We start from the raw sequence: 16846 nt of genomic DNA, 5'->3' as shown, positions 1-16846 counted from the left end.
AAAATAATTTATGAACAGGTTTCTCCAGGCCAAAAAATTTTAAAAAGGTTTTTCTGAACAAAAAGTTCTCTTTAAAAGGTTTTTCTGAACAAAATTTCCTTTTTTTTAAGGACAAGCAAGAGAGCCATCATTGATCTGCTTACAAATTGTCCATAACTACATACAGGGCTACATTTATTAGGACAATGGTTAGGCCACACTTGCTCAAAACCAATGGGAACTAAATGGATTAAATGATGAGCAACATAGTTGTCTTCCTGCTTTACATGAGACCAAGAAACAAAGGAGAAAGAAGAGCACACTTGCATAACATCTTCAAGCAAGGAGTCTAGAGAGGAAGAAAGAAGGCTTGGATAGTCTTGAGATGATGCAATTGCAATTTGATTCAAAGTTGACATCCTTGAGCCCAAACTTGCAAGCTAGATGAGCAGCAGAGAGTAATGCCTTCTACTTTACGATTTCGGGAGACCATTCACCCTCTGATCTTCTAGTGCCTACGAACTAAATAGCCATGATCCGTAGACCCTCCGAGCCATCCACATAAAGAGAAGCATCACAATTTAATTTGATATAACCATTAGGGGGAGGTTTCCAAACAACAAGGTTCTCCCTTTTTCCTTGAGCGGCTTGTCCATGCCCCTTTATTTCAGCCTTGATACTGTACATGCATTAGGCAGCTCGGCAAGAATGCCGCTAAATTAAACTAGGCTTTTACGCCTCCTTTTTCCTACGACCGGTGAACTATAGACATTTCATCACTTGAATGCTCGACCATAGGCGGCTTGGCACTTGAATATAAGTTGAGTCATCGCTTGGCTATGTAAGTTTGGGCATGGTACAGATTTTATGCAGCTTGACAGGGACTATTAGGTTGTACAAACAGCCTAATAGCATAGGGCCTCATTTTTTTTGTGCCCCAAAATCAGAATATAGTTAATTAAAAGCATAAAATTTTCTTAAGTTACATCCAAGTACAAGCTAGCAGAGATGGTTAAGTATGCAAACCAAGGAGAACTAATGACACAAAGAATGTGGTTTTGAATCTCCTCGCCAACTCTTACCAATTTTACCTTTTCTCCCGTGTAGATAATACTACGCATGTTTTTTTTTTTGTTTTTTTTTTCTTATGTGTTTTTTTTTTACTACGCAATATTCTTATATGAGTTTGAATGTGAGTAGTTTAACCTAAAAAAAATGTTGAAATTTCAATATTTGCAAAATACTTAAATTATCATTTCTTATTTTACACATTTTATAATTAATTAGTATATGTGTCACTAATGTATGTTATTGTTTAATTGCATCGTTAATATTTATTGGAATGTTGTTAAATTTAATTGTTAATTAGTACTTTATGTGAGGAGTAAATGTATCACTAATTATTTTATTTTATATATATATGGAAATTTTGTCAACAACTACCATTTAAGTCTTTGTTTTGAAAACAACTACCTTTTAATTTTTTTTTTAAAAACAACTACCACAAACTTGTAAAAAGTTAGAGTAGCACTACCACTCTTAAATTTCTGGCAAGAATCTCTGGTGCGTGGGTCCCACTTTCTCCCTTTCCCTCCAATTTTTGTTTCTCTCTCCTCTCTATATAACAGCTAATGTTCGTTTTCCAATTGAACAAAATTTCCTAATTTTTTCCTCCAAATTTCTTCCTTTTTCAACAATTGAGCAAGAGGGATAATTTCTGGAACATTACATCAGGTAATTTGAGAATTTTATATGCTAATTAGGGTTCTTAATGACTCAAAATTGGAAAAATTAGGGTTTCACAATTTTTTGCATTTTGGGTAAATTGAATGGATTTTAAGTGGGATTTGTCCTTCAAGCAGCTGTCACCATCTTCCCCTTCTCCATTAAAGCTCCAGCTTTCCCAAAGTAGAATCGACAACTCCAATTTGGTTGAAAGTTTGAACCATCGCGACAGAGAGAGAAAACGTGAGGAACAGTGGGGCAAATTCAATGACCTAAGCTAGATTAAAGTGTGAGGTGAGAATATTCTCTGTGAATTTCAGAGGTTGTTGAAAATGGAGATGAGGGAGAGTATAGGGGAGTTAAGCGGGAATTCAATGAAGAGAAGGGAAGGTAGTTGGGTCAGGGGTAATTAGGTAATTTCGGATGGTCAAATTGGAGGGAAAGGGAGAAAGTGGGACCCACTCACCGGAGATTCTTGCCGGAAATTTAAGAGTAGTAGTGCTACTCTAACTTTTTACTAGTTTGTGGTAGTTGTTTTTAAATTTTTTTTAAAAAGGTAATTGTTTTCAAAACAGAGACTTAAATTGGTAGTTGTTGACAAAATTTCCTATATAAATAGGACCAAGTTATAATGAGAACCTCTCCTGTAATAAGAGCTAGGAACTAATATCAGCCATCAAATTATAATAAAATGGACTGCTAAGATTAAATCAAAAATATTAATTCCTTCCCAAAAATTGAGAGCGTCATTTCTCTCTCTACATTCAAATAAGCCCATTTTCTCTCTCCTCTCTCAATAACAACATTTGAACTCTTCACATTTGATCGTTGAAGCTCAAATCTTATCAATTCAACGCGAATTTTTGAAATTCATGTTGCTGAAACTCATCATCGTCTTGAAATCTACAATTTGAACCCAGATTTGTGTAATTTTTCGATACAAATTAGGTAAAACATTTTTTATCTTAATTTATTTTTGAACGCAAGTATAATTACAATTATGTAAGGTTTTTTTTGCTTTCTTTAACTGGTTTTTGGTTCAATTTTCGTAATGTATAAAATTTTGATGAAAATTTGATTAAAACTGAAAAAAAATAAGTGTTGTGATACAATTCAAATATCGACCCCCCCTTTTTTTGTTGTTCAATATAAATTCTGATTTATTTATGTGAAGATGAACGTTGCAATTAAGTAATAAATTTTGTTCTATTTATGTGATAGATTCTGTCAAATGTGCAAATGAAAAATTGAGATTCGAAGACTACATTTTAAATTTGGGGGTTTTGGGGCGATTTTATTGGAGATTCGAAGACTACATTTTAATTTTTAAATTTGGGGATTTGCTGAAAGATTTCTTTCACAAAGCTTAGTTCTCACTCAATCTGTAAATTCGAGCTCAAAATCAGGTATTAATTGGTAAATTTTGTTGGGTTTTTATTTATTTATTTATTTTTTTATTTTAATGAATGGTGGAGTTTGAACTTGTGAGAATTTTCTAGTATCTTGTTCTTGTTCTTGGTGTTTATGTTCTTTGTAAATTTTGGATGCTACTTGTATAATAATGAATGGTGGAGTTTGAACTTGTGAGAATTTTCTAGTATCTTGTTCTTGTTCTTGGTGTTTATGTTCTTTGTAAATTTTGGATGCTACTTGTATAATTTGGTGACTAAATGTGTTAAAGTATACTTCAACTATGCTAATGTAAATTAAATCACTTTAAAAGTAAATTAATTCATTGGTAGGGAGTGGGTTAAATCCTGAATTTTACAACGCATATCGATTGTCCACTCCCTTAAGATTAATATTGCACTATTACAACAATGCATCTACTCCTCAACAATGTGCTTCCTTTTGCTTTATTGTAGCGGATGTTTTATTATTGGAAAAAAATTGATACAAAATAAGCAATAAGTCTGGTGTGCAATCTATTTTACTGGATATGGTTGTGATCAATCTAGTCTAGCTTTGGTGGCAATTAAATTAGCTAAGGTAGAATTAAATGTTGGTCTTGTTGGTCTTGATCATCCATTTTTGAATAGCTACAGCCTTTAAGAAGATGATTTTGAGGCAATTTTGTTCATCCGAATGCTAATTCATGTTGATCATTTGAGTTTTATTTATCTTTTTTATTTTGAGTTGTTTTTGTCTTGTTTTTGACGTGGGACGTATAGCGCGATCACAGTAAACAAGAGGTAGTTTTGTTTTGTATGTTAGTTGATCTTAGGTAAGTCATAATGGCTTCTTGTGACTGGGAAAGGAGAGACTATGTTTGTGGGTGGGATTGTGTGATTTGGGAAGTAAAGTAATTATTGACTAAGAAAATGTGCTGGAATTCATGGGTACTTTAGTTTTATCAACCCAACCTCTTAACACAATCTTATTCTAACCTTTGATGTTTTTCTTAACCATATTTCCTTGAAGATATGTCTGAGATTGATGAGAGGCAGCTAGTTTTATATGCACAAATGGCCAATCTTGTTAGTGTGATACTTCAGTGGCTAGCCTGAAACAAAAAGAAGTTGCAGAGAACTTTTCCAAGGTATTCTATTGAAACTTACAGTCGCTAAATGTAATCGTTGGAGTGTACGCATTGCCCTGGATGTGCTCTTACATTGATATCTTGATTTAATAAAGCTTAGACTTCCAGTCATTCGGTAGCCAATCTATGCAAAAAAAAAAAAAAAAAAAAAAAAAAAAAAAAAAAAAAAAAAAAACTATGTTGCGTTTCTATCCATGTAATCACTCAAGCATATGCTAGGTTTATCGGTTTTCTAGTGAGGTTAGATAGGTGGTAGATAAATTGAATGAAAAAGACTTTAAAGTAAACCTATTAGATCAAGTGGTAGAGCACTATGCAAATGTATAGAGTTGTAGGTTCGATTCCTACATAGGTTATTGCCTTTAAAAGTAAATCAAGCTTTATTAAAAGTACATATACTTATTTTGAATAACTTCATATACTTCAAAACACTCTAGTAAATCTACTTTAATAAATATTTATGTACTTCTAGACACTCTAAAGTTATTCAAAATAAGTCAAAAGTAAATATCAAAAGAATAGAAGTATATGTACTAGTAAATAAGCTACATGTCAAAAACTAAGCTCTATTTCAACTTCCAACAATCTCACCTTTCTGTAATATCATAAATAAATGATGCATTAAAAAGGTATTGTCTAGTTAGAAATATTGTCTACATAACATTCAAAAGTAAATAAAAAAATCCATAATGTAAATCAAACTTAAAAGTAAACAGAGAAATTAAAAATTAATTCAAAAAACATCTCTAAAGTAATTTAAAATAGCTCGAAAAGAAATCAAAAGTAAATAATTATATCTCAAAAGTAAATCATAATAGCTTAAAAGTAAATCAGAAGCGCTTAAAAGTAAATCATAATAGCTTAAAAGTAAATCAGAAGCGCTTAAAAGTAAATTTAAAAAACTAGTGGAATGCTAAACGTCGCCCGTATTTTACATACTAACGCCCACAACTCAAATATACCATTTTGCCCCTCTCCTAACTTTCATCCATTGAAGCACCTACTCTGAACTCTTCATTAGAATTAGCTTATGGGCTTTCTCCTCCATTAAAGCATCCTTTATTATTTTCTAAAACTAACACACAATACATTGCAAATCCTAAAATCAAACACACAATCAGTCCAATACACTAATACCAAATTTATACTCCGTATTATATGATTGATATCTGCAAAAAACTTAAATTGCTGATCTTTTTCACATACTATACATAAATGTAATTATAAAGAAGTCCTTAATCACAACAAAATTAACAAACAATTAAATTGGGGGATTAGAATTACAAGCTAAGTCTTCACGAGGCATTAGTGGGTAGCAAAATCAACAGTTCAGGGAAGAAAAGTGGTCAGGAAATGCCTCAAAATGTCGAAACCCACAATTGGAAAAGCCAAAAATTTCGTTCCCATATGTGGACTACAAAATCTATAGGCATTTTGTTGGAAACACGTAAAGATTTCGTAACCCGTAGGTGGGAACGAAAAATTCAGACGTTTCCACCTACAGGTTATGAAATATTTGGGTGGCTTCTCTATTTTTTTTTAAAAAATAAAATTCTAAAAGCTGCTACTGGTGGTGGTGACCTTGTGGCTGGTGGTGTTTGTGGTGGTGGCTAGTGATGAGATGGTGATGGCGGTGGTATTAGTGGTTAGTGGGAGAGATGGTGGTGCATTAATGGTGGAGAAAGCACAGAAGCTCCTGCAATGGAGGAGAAAGGTGTTTAGCTAGTTAGCCAGGAGAATTAAGAGTATGTGCCTCAATGGATGATAGTGAGAAGGAGAGGGGGATGGATGAGAGTGAGAAGGAAAGGGGCATAATAGTCTGTTCAAGACAAAATGCGGGCATTAGTATGTAAAACGAGGGTGATGTTTAACATAGCCCTTAAAATAACATCAAAGTAAATTAATAATATTAACTCAGAAGTAAATAATATTAACTCAAAAGTAAATAGTATTCACTCAAAAGTAAATTACATCTACTCAAAAGTAAATTAGTAAACTTAAAAACACTGGTCAAATTAGAGCATGGGGCAACGACAACTGTTCATATTAGTTTACCAACATGTTCATATTTTTAATCCTTATATAAGTGACCTTGAGTTTCTAGTAATAAAAGTAGATACAAAATAAGTTAAAGTAAAATATCTCTTAAAGTAAATACAAATGAACCTGCGTGGGATTCGAACCCACATCTTTTGTGCATTTGCACAATACTCTACCTTTTGTGCTAGTAGGCTAGTGTATATAAAGTTGACAATAATAAATGAGCAAAAGACAACATTAGCAACTTCACAAACAGTTGCTAAGACCAGATGAAATTTCCAGTTTAGAAGCCTTGGAGGTTCCAGAGAGACAAGTGAGTGATCCATGTTTCATGAGAATCTACAAATGGAAACTGGACATGGTATAGACCTTCAATTGGACGCAGACCTCTTATTGCTGCCTCGTATATCAATAGCCGAAAATGAGAATTGTACAACTTTCTCAGTAGCAATCATAACTAAGTAATGAACATAAGGAGATATTGTAGTCCTGCAAGAGAGAATAGGAGCCAAAGTCTTACAGTTTAGGCATACCTTGTTTTTATGCATTATTACTGAAGCATCTAAGCACGTGCTACCGGAAACACAGCTTCCTCTCATAAAACCCACACAAATCAAAGACTCAAGGCCATGGAAAAATAAAGTCATAAACAAGACATGATTGATTTTTTAATTGAAGTTAACAATAATAAAATGAGCAAAGACAAGATCATACCTTCTTCCTAAGCATCACAAGCCTCAAAGTAACTTCACCAGTAATGTTGGTTGCAATCAGAACATCAGATATTCTGCTAGTTACAAGGCCTTTTTGAAATCTTGAGTGACATTAGTGTGTGCAACAACAATAATAAAGCCATCAATATGACAATCTAACCCATAGTCCTATATAGCTGCAATGAAACACTCATCCAATTCTCAGTAATCAATCAACAAATATCAACATATGCAATACATTTGCTGCTTCTACTAGACAGTAGCCCCACACAACAACTTTACATCAGCCCATTAACCAACAACATGACATAAGTATTCATTGGGTCGTTCGAAGTATATGGACTTAAACCATAAACCATCTTAGTTAAACTGACCTAACATCTGATAACAACTCATTGTTGCCACAAAGCAATGCCATGGCATTAATTCAGATGAAACTACCCGAACCTCCATCCACGACTCAACTCTGGGAAATCGCTATAATTTATTTGTCTTACAAAAATTAATGAGACAAAAAGCGAGAATGAACATCCCAATTTCTAGAATATTTGTTACTTATCATACATTGAAAAATAAACAGTAATTCCCCCAAATTCTGCAAAATTAGCTAATATCCCATCCCCACCATCTAGTTTTAGCTTATTACAAGCTGCAATATGCATATAACCACTCAAACATCTAGGAATAGAATCAAAATCAATAAAAACTCAACAATAAATAAGAATGATTAGAGACAAATACAATTGAAAACCAAATTAAGCACAAAATTCGATAAAAACCCTAGTTTTAGAACATCAAATAAAACCTCTAAAATCAATCAAATTTAAAGAAATCAAACAAATAACTTACTTGACGAAGAGATCAGCAAGGTGTAAAGATAAGATGCAGCAAAAAACATAGATTAATCAAACAATATATAGCAAAAAACCCTAAATTCACACTCGAATTAATCGTAACAAAATCGAAAGCAAACTTGTAACTCAAATTAATAAATTAAACTGATTCAAGAAAACAAAAAAGAACTACAATTTCGCAGAATTTAATTATTCCTAAAACAAAAAAAAAAAAACCCCTAATTGAATAAAATACAACAGAATAAAAAAAATGCACAAAATCAAAATTATTACCTCTTCTGAAACGATAAATAACAGAAAATCGAAGAAAGTTGATGAAAAAATCGAATAACTTGAGGAAATCAATTTGCGAAGTCAAAAAATCAATGAGCAAATTCGAAGGAAAATATCGCCCTTCAAAGAATTGGAAGGAGGAGAGAGAAAGTCCAAAGAAGAGAGAGAAAGAAAATAAAGCGGCGCATGAGTTAGGACGAATGTCATTCAACGTGTGAAATTACAAAAATGCCCTTAATGAGGCGGGTGGAATGTGAGCCGTTAGATTGAGCGCGATCAATAGTCCAAATGAGTTCATAGTTCCTATTATAGACCTAGGTTCTCACATGATCTTGTATATATATATATATATATATATATATATATATATATATATATATATGTATATATATATATATATATATATATATATATATATATATATATATATATATCGGTGAGAATAGGTCTATATGTGAGAACCCTATTATATATGAGAACAAATCTCATCCATTGGATACCTCATGATCCAATTGTTGAGATGACTCATATAGTAATGGCAAAAATGTAATTTATATTTTTTTTGTTTGGCTCATTTTGAGCTATAATTATTTGTTCATTTATCAAATGAGCAAACAATTATTTGCTCATTTATCAAATGAGCAAACAATTATTTGCTCATTTATCAAATGAGCAACAATTCTTTGATAATTTATCAAATGAGCCAAAAAAAAAAAAATAATTATTTTTTTTTATTCTTTTATTTTTTTATTTTTTTTCTCATTTATCAAATGAGCAACATTTATTTGTTCATTTATCAAATGATCAAATACTTTTTGTTCATTTGATAAATGAGCAAATAATATTTGCTCATTTGATAAATGAGCAATAATTCTATGTTCATTTATTAAATGAGCAAACAATATTTCTTTGTTTTGTTTGCTCATTTATCAAATAAGCAACTATTCTTTGTTCATTTATCAAATGAGCAACAATTCTAAAATAATTGTAAACAATTGTTGGACCATAAGAGACCAGCTGTATACTAGTTTATATTATGCACTTCATTTTCTACCTATTTTTGAAGTAGATAGTTCACAAGGTTAATTTAATACATGTTGTTATGCTCATATCCTTCACAAATGAGCAAATTGAAATTAAAATGAGCAAAAATACATACAATAAAAATGCATAAATGAAAATGAACAAACTTATATTAGAATCTTAGAAAATTGCTCCATACTAACATCACATAATACAAACTCATTAAACTCATTTTCGATAGCCGAAATCTTTCAATTTCACCGGAATGCGCGACCATAATCGTCGTTGAGTGGAGCTTGAAAATGACATAATTGGTCTGAATTTTGAGCTTGATTTCTTTGTTATTGATGTTGCAAAGTTAATAACAATGATGTTAATGGCGAAGTTATTGACGGCGAACATAATCGTTGCCGATTGGAGCTCGAAGACACAATTATTGACCTGAATTCGAGCTTAATGGCGCAAAGACAATGGTGATATGAGCACAGTACATAGACGCCATGATTGATTAAAAATTGAGCTTAGCTTTTTTGAAATTAGAGGCATGAACTTGATGATGTATACTGAACAATAGGTGAGAGGAGAGAGAAAGAGAAGGTGAGGAGAGAGAAAGAAAATAATGTGGAGGTGAAAGAGGGAAATAAGGGGGTTGGTTTAAAATACTCTTTTGGTTTTGATTTGTAAGGGAATAATCACAACCCTTAGATTTAAAAAAATTCAAATGTCTAGATTTATTCACATAAGTTGGGGTTCTCACATGATCCTATATATATAAGGTCAGGTTATAATGAGAACCAAGCCTATAATAGAAACTAGGAACTAATCTGGACCGTCAGATCTAACACCAACAGCGCGCGATCTAACAGCCCAAATTAAATCAGACGAATTGAATGAGTTTCTCTCTTCTCTCCTCCGCGATTTTCTCTCTCCTCACCAACGCCATTTTCGTTCTCCTCTACCATTTTCAAGCTCAAATCTTATCAATTCAACGCGAATTTTTGAAATTCATGTTGCTGAAACTCATCATCGTCTTGAAATCTACAATTTGAACCCAAATTTGTGCAACTTTTCGATACAAATTAGGTAAAACCCAGATTTGTGCCATTTTCGTTCTCCTTTACCATTTTTGTTCTCCCTTACCTCAATTAAAAACTCGATATTATGAAATTTGCTACAATTTACATATTGTTTCGATAATTTGCTGGATTCGTTGCAAAATTTCTCAATAATTGAGGTAAGAATTGTGAATTTGGTACAAATTGATTTTTAGGTTTTTTTTTTTTTTCCAACAATAATCATATGTGCTGTGATTGGTGATTAGAAGCAAAGCCCTAAATTAATTTCGTGAATTACTGCAATTCGTAGGTGCTAGGTATCGTGTTCTTGTTCTTCACCCCCTCTCTCTATCTTTGGTTGTTGGTGATGATCTTGTTTATGATGGCTTTCATTTTTGTGTTGAGCAATCTTTGTTTACCCGTTAACAGGGATTTATTCTGAATTCTTCCCTCTTAAATTGTTGGATATGATGCGGTTTGGTCGAGTAATTTTGATTTTTTGGTTGAATTTTTGTTAATCAATTATAAAAACCTGTGTTCTGGGAAGGCTCTAGGACCCATTAGTGTTTGTGTTTGCTATTTGGTGTACCTAGTTTAACCAGCAGGTGCCTTTAGTACAAAATAGTACAAAAGTGATTGCTGATAGTTTATTTTAGTTTAACAAACAGGTACCAAAGTTAATTGGGTTCCTTATAAGCCTTCAATGATGTTATTGGATTATCTGATACTATGTATTTTGCTTCTTTGTTGCCTGCTATGTTGTTTCAACAGTTGGGGTGTGTGGCTCATTGTATCCATTGGTGTTACCTTCAATCATACAACCCATCGATTGAAACGACATAACTTGTATTAAACGTTTTGACAATGATGAGTCCTGTTTGGGGGTCTTTTATGTCCTTCGGGAGAGTTACAATTTCCTAGCAGACTTCCTTCTTACGCCTGTACCTGCACAAGTAACGGAGACTCCGGATGGGGGTGGGAGTTCCGCCTCCGAAGATTAAGTTAGTATCTTTTCGAAGTGGAATAAGAACAATAAAAGCTTCTCGGTTCGAGAGCGTTTCAGTAGGTTTGGGCTTTGTTTGTTTTGTGTGGTTGCAATTAATGTATGTGTGTCATAAATGAGGTCTACCCTTACTATTTATAGTAAGGGAGAACTGTACCTCAATTAGGGTATAAGGGACACGTGTCTGCAAAGGGATTGGGCCTTTGCAGACCGTTGAAAGATTGACACGTGTCAAGCCTTTATTGGGCCACGTGTCTTAGGGTATTTTCACCCTAAACAAGTCCTTTTACATAAGCTGAGACAATCAATTTTAAATGCCTAATTTTCTTGAATACCTTAACATTCCTAGTCAGTCCATGACTAAATTTTCTTTTTTTATGAGTGCTCTTGAATCTGAGTGGCTTTTTAAAGTTGCAATGTCTATGATGGCTTCGGACACCTGAGTCCTTTACTTATTTTCAACATCAACCCTGATCTCATATGGATAATATGGTTGAATTTTTGTTAGTCAATGATGAAAACCTGTGTTATGAGAAGGCTTTAGGACCCATTAGTGTTTGTGTTTGTTGTTTGGTTTACCTAGTTTAAGCATCAGGTGCCTTTAGTACAAAGTAGTACAAAAGTGATTGCTGATAGTTTATTTTAGTTGAACAAACAGGCACCAAAGTTAATTAGGTTCCTTATAAGCCTTCAATGATATTATTGGATTATCTGAGACTATGTATTTTGCTTCTTTGTTGCCTGCTATGTTATTGGATTATCTGAGACCAAAGTTAATTGTGGCTGATACTTCTATGTATCATATTGGTGTGTAACCTATTAGCTCAAGTGGTAGAGCACTATGCGGATGCATAGAGGTGTAGGTTCAATTCCTACATAGGTTATCTCTAAAAGTAAATATAAAACACTTTAAAGCTAATTAAAATGCCTCAAAAGTAAATCAAAATAAATAAATAGTATATGTCAAAAGAATATAAGTATATGTATTAGTAAATAAGCTACATGTCAAAAACTATGCTCTATTTCAACTTTCAACAATCTCACCTTTCTCTAATATCACAAAGAAAAAAAGGTATTGGCTAGTTAGAAATATATCTCAAAAGTAAATAATTATATCTCAAAAGTAAATCATAATAGCTTAAAAGTAAATAAAAAGCGATAAAAAGTAAATAAAAATAGCATCAAGTACATAAATAATATCCTGTAAAAAAGAAGTAAATAAATAATATTAACAAAAGTAAATAGTATTTATTCAAAAGTAAATTATATCTACTCAAAAGCAAATTAGTAAACTTATAAAGACGGGTCAAATTAGAGCTTGGGACAACGACATCCATTCAGTTTAGGGCGAACATATTTTTAATCCTTAGATAAGTGAGCTTGAGTTTCTAGTAATAAAAGTGATACAAAATAAGTTAAAGTAAATAAAATTTTTATTAAAGTAAATAGAAATGAAATTCACCTTCTCTACTTTTAAAATTAGGAAATTGCTATGAAGAAATGCTTATTGACAGTCTCTAATTGCTATGAATGCTTAAATACGTAGTACAAGATTATAAAACCTTCTGTCATACCTTTAATCCTTGGATAAGTGAGCTTGAGTTTCTAAGTAATAAAAGTAGATACAAAATAAGTTACAGTAAATAAAATATTTCTTAAAGTAAATACAAATGAACCTACGTGGGATAAAAAATTACTATAAAGTAAACCAAATAATCTTAAAAGTAAATAAAATAATCTATAAAGTAACTGCAATAAAGCCTTTGGTTATGGTAATATAGTTTTGTTCTTTTATTTCGTATCTGGGTAGGGGTTGGAGTTGGAGATGGGGCATGTCACTGTTTGGTGATAGTGTTGAACTCAAAATACCTCAACTCAAAAGTAAATAAAAAAGGCTAAAAAGTAAATTAAAACATCATTAAAGTAAATAAATAATATTACTTCTGCTCATGCTTTTGCTGCTCCTCCTGCACAGGCTGCACTCTTGCTCACAACAGCTTCCCGTTTCGCTCAACTTTAAGAACTCTCGAGCAGCATTTATAGCAGCAGGCAGCAGAGCAAAAGTAGCATAGCAGCAGAGCAAAAGTAGCATAGCAGCAGCGGGCGGTAGAGCAGAAATAGCATAGCAGCATAATCAGGTGTCAGAATACCGGATGGGTTAATGAACCTACTCTTTTTAAACATTGAACTTAGATTGCAAAGGGACAAGAAGGACTCGTCCCTTAACCATTCCGGGAGGGGTACCCAGAACTTTGGGACGATGATTTCACTACCGTCCTCCATCAGATGGGTCGTTTTGAGGAAGAGACCCGTCTCCATTATTTGGTCCCAGGCCTCAGACGGCACTTTCGGGAGCGCGCATTTTTTGCCCAGTAATGCCGGGTGCTTATTATACCACCGCAGCCGGTGATTTAGGGAAGTGGAAGGAGAAGAGACGACATAAAATTTGCTCTTCCAGTTGGTCCACTTTGATGGCTTCTCCAAAGTCATCATGTATTCTTGGTTTGTGGTAAGGGTGTACCAGGCATTCCACCCACCCGGAGCCCGGCTGAGGTAATGCATGTGTGCAAAAGCCTCCCAACTGGGGTTCACCTCCTGCAGCTCACATGCGGCAATGTACCCCAAAATATTGACCCAAGAGTTAGGAGTCAATTGCCATACGCCCAAGTCATACCCCAGCAATATGTCCTTGATGCAGGGGTGAAGGGGGAACCGGAGGCCTGCTTTGAATGCCGCCTCATAACAGCCGAAAAAATCATCGGCATGGTCCAAGTCGTCCGTCCATACGACGGCTGCATTAACAGGCGGGACTCTTATTTCCCAGTCCTTCCCAACTAGTTTCCTTTTAAAAAGAAAGGCAGGAAGGGTTGCAGTAAGGGTGACCACGTCTCTTGCAGACATGGTCATGTCAGTCGGATCCCCCTTAGCCGGCCATTTGTAGGCCTCCTCAACAATAGGCTCAGCCTCCTGTGCAGGGGCTTCAGATTCGGACCCAGACCCTTCTCCAGCAGATTCATCGCCGGATCCTTCGGCATTAGAATCAGAGTCTTCTAATATGCTGTCACCCGGTGTGCTCGGACCACTCGGGGAATCTTGACGAGTCCCCAGGGTTTCTTCCAAAGGAATTTCACCAGACGGTCCTGCCGTCTGGTCCTCGTTTCTGGGATCAGCCGGATCTTCGGCTGCGTCGTCGGACTTGTATTCCGGGTCAACTGCCGTCCATCTTATCCGAGCCATTCTGTCCTGCACATGAACAGAGACGGTCGGATTCGAGGTAGGTGAAGGTTCGCCCAAATACCCCCAGACGGTAGTCCCAGTCCTAGACTCAGCCGTGCCTGGTGACCGCCTGACAGCAGCCGTAGGCTGTGCCGAGTGTATAATTGAAGGGTCCATATCCTATCTATGCAACCGGAAAATTAACAAAAAGAATTGAAAAAGGGTGCAGACGGTACCTTTGGAGGTTGGAATTTGCTGAGATGGTGGCTTGAAACCTACACAGGCGGAAATCTCCGAATGTGTTTGAAGCTGATGAAGAAAAATAGATCAGACATGTTTAATTGGAAGCTCATTTAAAAGCCCCCCAAGCGGTGGAGTCCCGGATGAGGGTTAGCAGAGATGGGCTGGAAATTGCTCAAGCGACCCCCATACGGTTGAAAGCCGGATGGGGGCAATTTCAAACAACGTTTGAGAAAAAGCCAAGGCTGCTCAAACGACCCCCATACGGTTAAAAGCCGGATGGGGGCAATTTGAAACAGTTTTGAGCCAAGGCTGCTCAAACGACCCCCATACGGTTAAAAGCCGGATGGGGGCTATTTGTATGTTTGAGAAAAAGCTAAAGGCTGCTCAAACAACCCCCATACGGTTAGACGCCGGATGGGGGCAATTTAAACAACAACGTTTGAGAAAAAGCCGAGGCTGCTCAAACGACCCCCATACGGTTAAAAGCCGGATGGGGGCAATTTGAAACAAAGTTTGAGCCAAGGAAGCTCAAACGACCCCCATACGGGTAAAAGCCGGATGGGGGCTATTTGTATGTTTGAGAAAAAGCTAAAGGCTGCTCAAACAACCCCCATACGGTTAGACGCCGGATGGGGGCAATTTAAACAACGTTTGAGTAAAAGCCGAGGCTGCTCAAACGACCCCCATACGGTTAAAAGCCGGATGGGGGCAATTTGAAACAAAGTGAGCCAAGGAAGCTCAAACGACCCCCATACGGGTAAAAGCCGGATGGGGGCTATTTGTATGTTTGAGAAAAAGCCAGGGCTGCTCATACGACCCCCATACGGTTAAATGCCGGATGAGGGGCAATTTGAATGATGTTTGAGAAAAAGCCAAGGCTGCTCAAACTACCCCCATACGGTTAAATGCCGGATGGGGGCAATTTGAATGATGTTTGAGAAAAATCCAAGGCTGCTCAAACTACCCCCATACGGTTAAATGCCGGATGGGGGCAATTTGAAAGATGTTTGAAAGCAAAGGTTGATCAAACCACCCCCATACGGCTAAAGGCCGGATGGGGTTACTTATAACTAGTCTGAATAAAAACAAAGTTGGCTCAAAGGGGTCCCATGCGGCACAATGCCGGATGGGAGTATTATAAACATCCCAGACGGCAAAACGCCGGATGAGGGGGATTTTTGGACTTGTCCCAAGCCAGCCCCATGCGGCAAAATGACGGATGAGGGCATTTTACAACTAGGGAAATATTTCAAAAACCTCACGGGAAATCCCGGATGAGGTAGGGGTAATTCAGAAATTTTGGACAAAATATACCCAGGCGGCAAAATGCCGAGTGAGGTCCTTAATCTAGGGGCAAAGAGGGAGAAAGCAGACGGTACCTTACTAAATCCGCACTCAGCCGGAAGGCAGATGTCAAGTTCTTGCGAAAACCGGATGCTCGAAAGTCTTGAAAGAAGCAGCCGGTATCAGAGCTTCTTCTCAGGAAATTTTTGAAAATAAAAAATGCGGAGGAAAGAGGTAGCCACCCTACTTATAGAAAGAGGCAGAAGGCGAACAGTCACCTTCTGCACAAAAATTTGAAATTCAAAGAAAAAAAAAAAAAAAAAAAGGGGGGGAAGCAGACGAACCGTCACTTACCCCATGCACCCTACGTCTGTCACAGATGACACGTGAGTTTGCCACATCTCACCTGTGAGGGGCAGATGTTTAGGGTGAAAATACCCTAAGACACGTGGCCCAATAAAGGCTTGACACGTGTCAATCTTTCAACGGTCTGCAAAGGCCCAATCCCTTTGCAGACACGTGTCCCTTATACCCTAATTGAGGTACAGTTCTCCCTTACTATAAATAGTAAGGGTAGACCTCATTTATGACACACATACATTAATTGCAACCACACAAAAAACAAACAAAGCCCAAACCTACTGAAACGCTCTCGAACCGAGAAGCTTTTACTGTTCTTATTCCACTTCGAAAAGATACTAACTTAATCTTCGGAGGCGGAACTCCCACCCCCATCCGGAGTCTCCGTTACTTGTGCAGGTACAGGCGTAAGAAGGAAGTCTGCTAGGTGCAGGTACAGGCGTAAGAAGGAAGTCTGCTAGGAAATTGTAACTCTCCCGAAGGACATAAAAGACCCCCAAACAACACCCATCCTCCCTGGCCACAGATAGCCCACACCA

General features: G+C 36.0%; 1 long non-coding RNA gene across 1 annotated transcript; it reads left to right on the top strand.

Moving 5' to 3' along the window:
* The first annotated feature begins 1946 nt into the window (after positions 1 to 1946).
* LOC110705995 lies at positions 1947 to 4418 on the top strand. The gene is made up of 2 exons (XR_002508172.1): positions 1947 to 2652; positions 2926 to 4418. It is a non-coding gene; the product is annotated as an uncharacterized LOC110705995 (long non-coding RNA).
* The last annotated feature ends 12428 nt before the right edge of the window (positions 4419 to 16846 follow it).

This window comes from Chenopodium quinoa, unplaced genomic scaffold, assembly GCF_001683475.1.
Source record: "Chenopodium quinoa cultivar QQ74 unplaced genomic scaffold, ASM168347v1, whole genome shotgun sequence".
Taxonomy (NCBI): Eukaryota; Viridiplantae; Streptophyta; class Magnoliopsida; order Caryophyllales; family Amaranthaceae; genus Chenopodium; species Chenopodium quinoa.
Note: the sequence above shows the minus strand (reverse complement) of the source record. Positions and strands in the feature narration are given on the sequence as shown.